Source organism: Atractosteus spatula, chromosome 27 (assembly GCF_055471065.1).
Source record: "Atractosteus spatula isolate fAtrSpa1 chromosome 27, fAtrSpa1.hap1, whole genome shotgun sequence".
Taxonomy (NCBI): Eukaryota; Metazoa; Chordata; class Actinopteri; order Semionotiformes; family Lepisosteidae; genus Atractosteus; species Atractosteus spatula.
In genome coordinates, this window is record NC_142732.1 from 14,214,017 (window position 1) to 14,226,186 (window position 12,170).

Here is a 12,170-nt window from a genome sequence, read left to right on the forward strand (position 1 = left end):
TTGGTACTGCAAATTCTATCAGTAACTCTTTTGCTCTGTGGAGTGAAAAGGGTTATTCTGAATGGGTTGCCAAAGCCGCTGCACAGGGCATCCAGGAATTAGCAAATGGTGGTGACTCTACATTACCCGCCCTAACACTCCAGTCCAAATCGGTGCTTAGTTTAGCCACCACAGTCTATCAGCATTCCAGGTATATCAATCACCGTCAGGCCTGCTTAGATTATGCTCGAGATTTAGTCTCTAGTGTCAATCAGGATCTGATGGAACTTAAGCTTGGCCAAGTTCCCTACCATGCTTTACAAGACGTGCGAGCTATAGTCTCAGAATGGTTCAACTCACCTGAAGCTCAATCACCCCATTACGATGAATTAATAACTGCCAGGTTGGTCCTAAACAAACCTTCTTTACCTGGGACCGTCACCTTTGACCTAATCTGGCCACAATATCTCCCAAGTATGACTTTTGCGGTCTCCCGATTCCAGTCTATGGGCAGAGTAATAGGTGATCACGTATTGCGATTGGGCAGAAAGGGGTACATCAGACAGACCCCTAACATCACCTACATGTCGACCTCCGACTGCTGTCATGAGAGTCCCTCATGGGTGCTATGTACCTGTTCTACAATGAGACCGTTCCATCTCAATGAAACGGCAACATGGGACTGGATACCACTAGCCGAGGGTGAAGGCATGTGGCAAGTCGGTGGAACACAGTGGTGTATAATCAGCAGCCAAACAAGCTTTCTTTATGGACATCTACACTGCCCTGCGACTAACCACTCCTTCTGTATTGAAATACTGGACTCCCTCACAATGGGAGAACTACATGTTCAACCATTCGCTAACCACCAAGTTATCGGTCCATGGTGGGAAGATACCCTCACAGAGGCCAACTCTAAACATTTACAAGAGATGATACAGACAATACAAAAGGACACCCTTTTAATCCAAGGCCTCACACAACATGCTAAGATTGCCATTAATGCAGCTCAACAAACGGCATGGGCCTTGGAACATACGGTAAACAAAAGGTTTTACTCTGGCACTGGTTTGTGTGGGGAATTTGTGGAGTATTAATTTTACTGGTGGTATATAATAATTGTTTGTGTTGTATTATGCAAAAGGTTAACAAGAAGTTACACTTTACCTTCGCCTCTGCCCGTACCTCAGTCTTCCTACCTAACACTGCCAACCAATCGATATCTCAAACAAGCTATGCCTTATAACCTACCCAGGCTTTCACTGGGTGGTTAACAGGAGGGACTGAAGTGGAACATAAAACACTTATATATATATATTATTGATGGAAAATATATATATATAATTTATCTGTATTCGACACTACTGTATTAAATCAAGCACATTGTGTAATGTGTCGGCTGTCTTAGCATATCTTAAGCAGCTCCAACAAAGGCAGCTACACATCAAAAGACAGGACTTGGGACAGGACAAACTGGTCAACTCATGCTACATATCAAAGGACAGCTACACATCAAAGGACAGGACTTAACTGGTCTACTCATGCTACATATCAAAGGACAGCTACACATCAAAGGACAGGACTTAACTGGTCAACTCATGCTACATATCAAAGGACAGCTACACATCAAAGGACAGGACTCGGGACAGGACCAACTGGTCAACTCATGCTACATATCAAAAGGGCAAGACGAATACACATGAAGCAGTGAAACAAAACATCTTCCTGAGATCATACTGTATATAAGAGCTGGGAAACCCTTGCAATGTTGTCTGTTCTGCGGGGCAGACCCGACACGCGTTGATGTCATTATTGAGCTCAATAAAACAACTGAATCCACAAAGACTGTGTCCTGCTCCTTGGATGAAGGATTTCCCACAACACAAGGAACGGTCAAATTTGTATGAATACCACTGTTTCAGAAGGTTTTCTGTTAAAAGATAGATTTTCTTCAGATGCAATCATGTTATCAAGAACACTTATTAAGAACAATTATTAAGTAGATATTGGGTGCTTTTTTACTTTATCTATGTTAACATAGCCAGAACTAAATCAGATAGATAGTTCAACTCAGATTTACAAGCCTTTACTTCTGTATTGCAGCATTTTCAACTGTATTGTCTATAAATCTAGAGCAAAGCATAAAAACAAACAGGGGGATCAGACAGCAGTGATTCCTTTATTACTTTTGCACTTCTTTGTTCTAATAGTTATTTATTGCTTTGAATTATCTTGTGGACAAGTATTGAAGCTGGGAAGTCCATGACTATGATTCCCCAACGAATTGTTTGGTCTCCAAATCCATTTAAGTAGTAGTAAAGCTCCAGGATTGACTCTATCAGCAACAGCATTAGGGTATGCCCCACCACTCGACCCTGAAGCAAAGGTCAGAAAGATCTGTGAGCGATTGCCATACCTTGCCTTTTCTAGGTGGTCCTTCACTCCTGACCACTTCTGTGGGGTGTGAAAAATTGTTGGAACATGGTAATCATCTGCAATATCTAATGACCAATAGTTAATGCCAACAGAAGCACAGGGATAGTTTTGTATAATAACTATCTTTCCACGTGCTTCACCAAGGGTTGGGATTTGGTTTTTCACCCAGAAATTTGATTGGCCATATGCCTCAATTTTGTTTTTCAGAGTTTCGTCTAAAGGGTGAGTGCAGCCTGTTTCATCGTATTCTTTTTTTATGCGCATGAGAATCGCTTCTCCTGTGTTTTCTTTCAGGAACGCAATGGTGTCTCGAAACACATCCCCCAGAATTGCTGGCTGATAAACTACATCATGGTGGATGGTGAGATTGTTTTCAATATGTCGGCATCGAATGTCAACGAATCGTATGCCAGCCTTATATTGCTGAGAGAGAGGCCATCTCTGACATTCAACCAAGGCGCCTCCATAGAAAGCCATGGTGTTATGTGTCCCAGGAATTGAGAGCTCAGCCACAGACTTGCTGTCAGAGATGTCAGCCATCCAATTGGGCCACAGGGCATCAGGAGTACTATCCCAGTCACACACGGGTGTTCCCTGTTCATTTCCCATCTTTACAAGTTTAATAGGTGCATGAACTGAAAGTAGAAAAAAACATGGACATAATTATACACCTGAAGAAGGCTTCACAGCCAAACACTGTGTTTTTGCTCTTCTCTTTTCAGCATGGAATAAACTTACTTGTTCCTTTGCATAATTATACAATGACCAAATTGTTGTTGTTTTTTAGTTAATCATGGCTGACCTGATTGGTAGACAGAAAGAAGTCTCTTCTTCTCCTCAGAAAGACGTCTCAAATTTCTGGAACTGTAGGGAATTGGATCTCACTCACAGGGCTTAACCTGCAGTGGATGAGAGCGTTACTGCCTCACATGCTTCAGCTGCAGTGGATGAGAGAGTTATGGCCAGCCCTACTGATAGTCTAGTATGTAGGTAGGTCCCCTTTTCAGGCGATAAAGGCCAATGGGGAATGGGGGGTCAGGGCATTTTTCTCAACCATCCGACACTGGAGTTGAAGATGGTGATAAGCAACACTTAATTTTGTCTTATTAACAAGCATTGCCGCTACAATCTTAAACTATGAGATCATTAAGACCACATAAAATCAGTGATAACTGAAGAAGCTGCTCTGAAAAATGTTTTCAGAAGAGTTACTGGGATCATTGAAAAAAGAACAAAAACAGTTAGGTAACCATATTATTCTAAAAAAAAAATTACAGATAGATTATTCCATCTCTGAAAATTATACCTCACATTATTTAAGAATGTAATATATCTTAATATATTAATTGTATTTGATAAGGGTTTATCTGACATTTTAGGCATTTAATCCCATTTCATCCTTTAAAACATATTTAATTTTCAATACATTGTATCTTTCTTCCTAATTGTCTTTTTTTTTCTGCCTTGATCTTGTAATCCAAGATTTCAGAATATTCCTTACAAACTAATAGAAGATGTGGGACAGATTTGTGCACATTATGAAAGGGTGTGTAGCAGGACACAGTAACCACCAAACATGTTGTAGATTATCAATACGCATAAAATGTTCCAGTAATCTAGAGGGTTCTGCCATTTTAGATTTGATGCTGTTCCTGTCTGATTTAATAAATATGTAAATTAAATCTCTTCCAATCACTACTATACCAGTCTGAAGGCCTTCCAATAATGTCTGCAATTCAACAAGAAATGCCACATTTCCCACTGGTGATAGATACTAGGAAATTAATGTACATTTTCCCCACAAATCATTCAATTTAAAATCAAATAAGCTCCCGCCTCGTCTTCTGGTTGAGAGATTAAAGTCGGAATAAATACAGGTTTAAAATCCAGGAGTATCAATAGTCCTATTTTACAATTACAATAAAATTCTCAGAATATGTAAAAAAAAACTCTGTAAAATGCATAAATAATAAAACAATAATAAATATTAAAACAAGGTAAAAAAAATACTACATGGTTATAAAGCTCAGGAATTGTCAATGGGAAGATACTTACAATGGGTTACTGATTGGGATTCATATGATTTAATAAAAAAAAACGGTGTAAAATTCAGGAATATCCACAGTACTGATTACGGTGAGTGTTGTTTGTGTTTTGTGAGACTTAACGAGACGTACAAAATAAAAGTCGGGAAAAGTCTCTTTGCTGTAACAGCTGTGGCAAACCTATTTAGATATATTAGAAAAGTACCTGAACATGACTGGTTGGTATGTGCAGGGAGGCTTACATGGATTTTATTAGGTTTTATGACTCGGGAAATGTATTTGTACACATTGTTGTCTACGAACAGGAATGACTACTTGCTTTCAGCGCGATTACTGTTCCTGCTTGTGACCTCGAGCAGAGAGACCCAGAGCTGACTCAGAAACTTCCCGGAGTTTTCTGTGTTTCTGTGGTTTAAGAGGGACGTATGAAGGTAGAAAAGGGGATTTTTTTTTCCGCAGTGGACCATGAAGGCAGTATGGTGAGGCGGAAGGGTTGGGAGACAGGAGACGTGCGTTCTGCATGAGCCGCACCTGCAGCCGCTGAGTGCCGTCCTATGTAAAATAAAATCACTTTATTGGCCATACACACTTTCTTGTATTAGGAATGTGTCTTTTCGCATACCCCATGCTCTCCATGAGACACACATGATAGGGAGAGAAGCTTGGGAACAAAGCAGAGGGTCAGCCATTGCACAGCGGTCCTGGAGCCCAACGGAGTAGGATTCCTCTGCCAGCCGTGCGATTTGAACCGGCAACTTTACAGCCACAGGCACAGGACCGTCCTTTTTTTTTTATAAACACTGAGCTCAGACACAGCGTCTCCAGCCAATGCTTGAGCTCTTTAATTATGAAAGCTTTTCCGCGAGCAGGAACTGGTTCTCTTGCTTTAGTTAAGGTTATTGGAGCCGGTAGTTAGTGTGTCAGCCTGTCGGGTATAGCGCTTGTATTTCTCTTCTCTGGCAAGACACTCCCTGCTGGGCAAAACCACAATAAAAACCGGCATTCAGAAAGCCTTTCAGAATCTTTCAGAAATATTGATCGTGAGGAGTAACAGGCAGAGGTTAAAGCTCAGATTGAGGGCTGTTGATTGGGCCTGACTGAGCCCGTTACTGATCTTGTTCACGTAGACTCAGTATGGCTTAATGTACTCGGGCTCCGTAAGTTGAAAATTGTACCCCCTTGAGATGCATCAAGATTACACCTAAGTTGTAATGACACCTCTCACGAGGCTGGTTATCTCAGTTGGCTTGAGTGTGGTACTAAAAACGCCAAAGTCGTGGGATTGATCCCCGTGCGGGCCAGGCCATCTCCTCCTCTCTCGCCAAAACCTTTTGCTATCTTTCCATGGTGAGATTGGTTGTAATGCAAAGACACCACATACTGCTGACAGACGAGAGTGTTGTGGGAGAAGAGAGAAGTGATGGAAGATTTAAGAGTGTCCTAGGTGGAGCCAAGATGAAGTGTCACTATTGCATAGGGGAGGATTTCAAATGTTTAAGATAGTAAAAATAACAGGAAGTTATCTGCCAGTCCGGCACAGTCTAACGTCCTTCTGTCATATAAAGTGAAACTAGATGTCGAACTGGAGCCTCACCATTTGCGTAAGTGAGGATCCAGTTATACACCTAGTTTCACTTTAAATGACAAAATGACTACAGACGAGAGTGTTGGGGGAGAAGAGAGAAGTGATCGAAGATTTAATAATTACCAAGTGACATGGAGAGCAACAAAAATGGGATTTGAACCCAGGCATGCAGAACACAAGCAATCAACAGCCCATCGCCTTAACCACTCGGCCACCTCGTCAAGAAATGGAGCTTTCCAGAAATGAGTTGGAGCGCTCCTGATAATCTTTTTCTTTTTTTTTCCCTCGTACTCGAGGGTCATTTTCCTATTCCACATGCGATTTCAATATTTGCCTTGGGAGATCTCAAGCCACCAAGCCACTGCTGTCCTTCAGTGGCCGGTGTGGAGTTCAGTGGCCCTGTTGTACAAGGAAAGCACATTGAGCTCCTTGGACATGAAAAGTTCCAGATAAAAGCCATTTGTCATCCTTTTTCTTGGTGTCGATGTTGCTATTGTATGTAAAGGTGGCAACTTGCTCAGCGAGCAGGCGGAGCGCACAACGAATGCAGATGTGTCTGAGTGGTATGTCCAAGTGGCTGCAAAAGGACAAGGCTCCCGGGGCGCCGAGGCTTGGTTGGTTAAAGCGCCTGTCTAGCAAACAGGAGATCCTGGGTCTGAATCCCAGCGGTACCTTTTTTTGTTCTGTCTTCTCGAACAGAACTGGTCATTATGGACAACCGCCTACAGCTAGACTTAATTAAATGCAAGTATTAATTTCCTGTCTTGAACGACTTGTTTTTCTTAGAATGCAACTTGCAAAACATGAAATACAAACCTTGCTAATCAGCGCTCGCGGCTGGAAAACAAAAAAGAAGTCAGCAATGTTTTTTCTTTAACCTTAACCCTGCTAATGGAGAAGAGTTAAACGACCGAGTCTACGCAGCTTAAACGGTCCGCACGTCGGGTTCTTAGCTGAAAGGGTGGTAAATCAGGCTCACCCAGTCCTTAATCTTTTAAAGAGGATAAAAAATTGAACCTAGTCGCCACATCACATACATCCTCTTCAATGATAAGAAGGTGACATCTGTCCTCGCTCCAGAGTAAATCACACGTTGAGGGCATTTTTTTTCCACTTTACCATGAGTCGGGCTCGGCTGCACAGAGGCGAGAGCAGAGCAATGAGGTCACGGGGACAGGGGAGTCACACGCTGGCGGTTTGAACACGCGGAAGATCACTGAGGGATCTACAGTATATGGACCCTCTGTGCGCCACCCGTCCAAACTCTGGACTCTGAATCCTGCCATCCGAGTTTAGATCTCGGCGGAACCTGAGCCGCAGTTCCTTCTTAAAACGTAATCTGGTGAGCATTTCTAGAATCGTACTTGTATAGATGCAGCCTTTAATGTGTTGCTAGGTTAAAATTGATGACTTCTTGAACTTCAGTAGGCAATTGCCCTCTTGATTTCGGATTTAATTGCTTTACTACAGGGGTGCTTTTATGATGACAGAGTCATGTTCAGGTACTTTGCTGGATGGAGGAAGCTCATTTCGGACTCTGTGATCTGCTCACCTGGAAAGGTCTGCTGTACTACTACAAGAGAGAAGTAGAGTCTGGAAGAAGGGACAATTTTATGATGCTTTTGAAGAAAGTGTTTTTTTTTTCTTTGAAATCGAAATGAATCAGAATATCAGTGCAAAGGACAAACTCTTGGTTTGGTTTAAAGAGATATGGTTTTAAAACAGACAGAATGTAGAAAACAGGTGTTTCTCACTTTTGGAAAAGAATGGACCGGGGGTAATGTTTTACAAGTTACAGTGCTGAGCTCACTGGGTTACAGTCGTGCAGTGTGACGCCAGTGGCGCAATGGATAACGCGTCTGACTACGGATCAGGAGATTGTAGGTTCGACTCCTGCCTGGCTCGGGTCACTTTTAAACGCATCCGGCTACTCCCTAAGTAGCCTGTGCTACTTACTGTATGTGGGTGTAATCGTACCCAGTACGAGATTTCCTTCATGTAAATGAACTGCACCTGGGCTCAGTACGGTGCTGAGAGCCCAGCGTTGCTGTTCTAATTAGCACGCACTGCATCGGCTATGAACCCGAACATTTCAATTATTCCGATCAGTAAGTCAACACGTAGTCCACATGAAAGGTAGAAATATTCTCTTGTCTGTCTCTTGTTTGTATATAACTGAATGTCCCTGACAATGTACTGTTAGTTTTAATTGAAGAACGGCATTTGTGTTCAAATATAGCAGACAAGTTTACGTAACTGCTCATGCGACACTCAGTTGTAATTAGTCAAGAAATAAAGTCGAACAACAGCTGCGGGTTTGAATGTGAACGTATCAGATTGCAGCGCCTTTTACTTCCATTGACAAATGATAGAGATTCGAAGAGAGATCCTTCAGACCGGCAAGCAAACCCACGGCTTTATCGGTTTTCTATCTAGGCAACGTTGGTGTCTGCAATAGCATAAATGAAAGCGCGATGCAATTTCTGTGGCTACATTTGTTGCACTTCATGCACAGTAAGAGTGTTTCTAACACCAAATAAAAACTCAACAATTAGCGATCACGCCTTCTCCTCAGTTAACCCACTGAAACCCTCGCTGATAAGAGTTCTTTACTGCGTGCTTTACGAGCACCTATCGTGTCGGTTCTTTGAGCTTTATTGATCCGATTTTCAAAGGCATAAGTAGAGCACCAGACGTGCGAACGCAAAATGTGTGGTTATCTGAAGAATTGATTTCCATGGCAGCGGGTCCAAGCGATTTAGCGCTTTTATAGTACCAGAAAAGGAGAAGCGGCACTTCGCCTCTACCGCGCAGGCACACTACAACGTGCGGCAGACGCCGTAGTCGGCAGGATTTGAACCTGCGCGGGGAGTCCCCAATGGATTTCAAGTCCATCGCCTTAACCACTCGGCCACGACTACGGCGAGCTTGCGGCCGCCGCATTCCTCCTATAATCTAACACGAGTGCGAGGTGGCTGGGGAAACCTTTTCAGAGTCGCTCCCCGTTAAAAAAAAATACCTTTGACAAAATACGTGCCGGCAGACAGACACGCCTCCGAGGGTTTAAGGGTGGCTTCACGTTCAAAGGATAAAGTCTCCCCGTCCGGATGTCAAAATGCAACTTTGGCAGACAGAAAAAAACATCAACAAACCACAAATGTGGACAAGGATTTTACAAGCTGCACCACACTGCACTTTGAAAAGCATTTACATTAGTGTTAGACGCAGGAATTGCCTTTGATTTACGCGCTTACGAAAGCCCTCAGCTCCTGCAGTTGAATATAATGCTGTTACGTGTCGAAGCAGTAACGTACGTCATCCTTCCACTGCAGCACGGGGAATATAGGGAAATGAGCACACGCTACGAATCGTCTCAATCACTCCCTAGAGTTGTAAGGCGCATTGAAGGGTGCACCGCCATCATTAATCGTTGCGCCTCTGTGAAAGGAAAGCTCTTGAGCAGTCTTTGAAACAGCTCGGATGAAACACTTGATTGCTTCCATGTGCATCTGGAGTTCATTTCTTATTTTCACTTCACGCCGCCCAAAGCATTTCTAAAACAGGAGATTCGCGTTTGGGAATGCGCCTGCCCTACAAATAAAACAGGTCTACGGGTCTGAAACCTGCTCCACGGAAAACAGTTTTGTTGCGCTTTTGATCAAAGGGAGATTCGTTGTTCTTACTTTTTGATGACATAACACCCAAAGGGGCTTCTTTGGAGCTGGATTCCAACCAGCATCCTAAAGTTTCTTGGCGGTATCCTTTACAGTTCTCTGTTCGGTCGACAAGGGACTGAAGGGGGCAGCTTTCCTCACACATACGGTGCAATGTACTGTAGTGTTCCCGTTCACTGAATTCGCAGTTCTGCATCAGACCTCTAACTCGTTTCCTTAGTCTTGGTCAGCTTGAATTTAAGCCACGAGCCATGCTTCTACTGTATAAACGTCTAGAGGAATCACAAACTATTTGAGAGGCCATCATCCCAGGGGGAACTGACAAAGTCTATCTCTAAACACCTAGCGCAGTCTCTCGAGAGACTGTCAGAAAACGCTTTCTCCGTTTGTGTTGCAAGTAAGTGAAAACGCGGGCTCAACCCAGAGCCACTTGGCAGCAGCAGCACGTAAATACTGTTTCTGTCACTGCACTACTGATACCGACGTTAGCCTACTATACCATGTTCAGCCACCGCTGGAAAACGTACTGCTCTAGTACCGAGGGCCGACTTTGAACAGGCACACGCGTCAGACATGGAGAGCGACGAGGAGGGGATTCGAACCCATGCGTGCAGAGCACAATGGATTAGCAGTCCATCGCCTTAACCACTCGGCCACCTCGCCGAGGAAACCGGGCTGTCCGGACATGAGTTGGCGCGCTCCAGATTTTCTTTTTCTTTTTTTTCCCTCGTACTCGAGGGTCATTTTCCTGTTCCACATGCAATTTCAACATCTTCCTTGGGAGATGTCAAGCCAGCAAGCCACTGCTGTGCTTCAGTGGCCGGTGTGGAGTTCAGTGGCCCTGTTGTACACGGAAAGCACATTGAGCTCCTTGGACATGAAAAGTTCCAGTTAAAAGCCATTTGTCATCCTTTCTCTTGGTGTCGATGTTGCTATTGAATGTAAAGGTGGCAACTTGCTCAGCGAGCAGGCGGAGCGCACAGCGAATGCAGATGTGTCTGAGTTGTGTGTCCAAGTGGCTGCAAAAGGACAGCGCTCCTGGCGCGCTGTGGCTTAGTTGGTTAAAGCGCCTGCTTAGTAAACAGGAGATCCCGGGTCCGAATCCCAGCGGTGCCTTTTTTTGTTCTGTCTTCTCGAACAGGACTGGTCATTATGGACAACCGCCTACGGCTAGACTTAATTAAATGCAAGTATTCATTTCCTGTCTTGAACGACTTGTTTTTCTTAGAATGCAACTTGCAAAACATGAAATGCAAACCTTGCTAATCAGCGCTCGCGGCTGGAAAACAAAAAAGAAGTCAGCAATGTTTTTTCTTTAACCTTAACCCTGCTAATGGAGAAGAGTTAAACGACCGAGTCTACGCAGCTTAAACGGTCCGCACGTCGGGTTCTTAGCTGAAAGGGTGGTAAATCAGGCTCACCCAGTCCTTAATCTTTTAAAGAGGATAAAAAATTGAACCTAGTCGCCACATCACATACATCCTCTTCAATGATAAGAAGGTGACATCTGTCCTCGCTCCAGAGTAAATCACACGTTGAGGGCATTTTTTTTCCACTTTACCATGAGTCGGGCTCGGCTGCACAGAGGCGAGAGCAGAGCAATGAGGTCACGGGGACAGGGGAGTCACACGCTGGCGGTTTGAACACGCGGAAGATCACTGAGGGATCTACAGTATATGGACCCTCTGTGCGCCACCCGTCCAAACTCTGGACTCTGAATCCTGCCATCCGAGTTTAGATCTCGGCGGAACCTGAGCCGCAGTTCCTTCTTAAAACGTAATCTGGTGAGCATTTCTAGAATCGTACTTGTATAGATGCAGCCTTTAATGTGTTGCTAGGTTAAAATTGATGACTTCTTGAACTTCAGTAGGCAATTGCCCTCTTGATTTCGGATTTAATTGCTTTACTACAGGGGTGCTTTTATGATGACAGAGTCATGTTCAGGTACTTTGCTGGATGGAGGAAGCTCATTTCGGACTCTGTGATCTGCTCACCTGGAAAGGTCTGCTGTACTACTACAAGAGAGAAGTAGAGTCTGGAAGAAGGGACAATTTTATGATGCTTTGGAAGAAAGTGTTTTTTTTTTCTTTGAAATCGAAATGAATCAGAAAATCAGTGCAAAGGACAAACTCTTGGTTTGGTTTAAAGAGATATGGTTTTAAACAGACAGAATGTAGAAAACAGGTGTTTCTCACTTTTGGAAAAGAATGGACCGGGGGTAATGTTTTACAAGTTACAGTGCTGAGCTCACTGGGTTACAGTCGTGCAGTGTGACGCCAGTGGCGCAATGGATAACGCGTCTGACTACGGATCAGGAGATTGTAGGTTTGACTCCTGCCTGGCTCGGGTCACTTTTAAACGCATCCGGCTACTCCCTAAGTAGCCTGTGCTACTTACTGTATGTGGGTGTAATCGTACCCAGTACGAGATTTCCTTCATGTAAATGAACTG

At 43.7% G+C, this 12,170-nt stretch overlaps 2 non-coding genes across 2 annotated transcripts; both read right to left on the minus strand.

Moving 5' to 3' along the window:
* Nucleotides 1–8,884: 8,884 nt before the first annotated feature.
* On the minus strand, nt 8,885–8,966 carry trnas-uga (transfer RNA serine (anticodon UGA)). The gene has a single exon. It is a non-coding gene; the product is annotated as a tRNA-Ser (tRNA).
* Nucleotides 8,967–10,300: 1,334 nt separating this feature from the next.
* Nucleotides 10,301–10,382, minus strand: trnas-gcu (transfer RNA serine (anticodon GCU)). The gene has a single exon. It is a non-coding gene; the product is annotated as a tRNA-Ser (tRNA).
* Between the last annotated feature and the right edge of the window lie 1,788 nt (nt 10,383–12,170).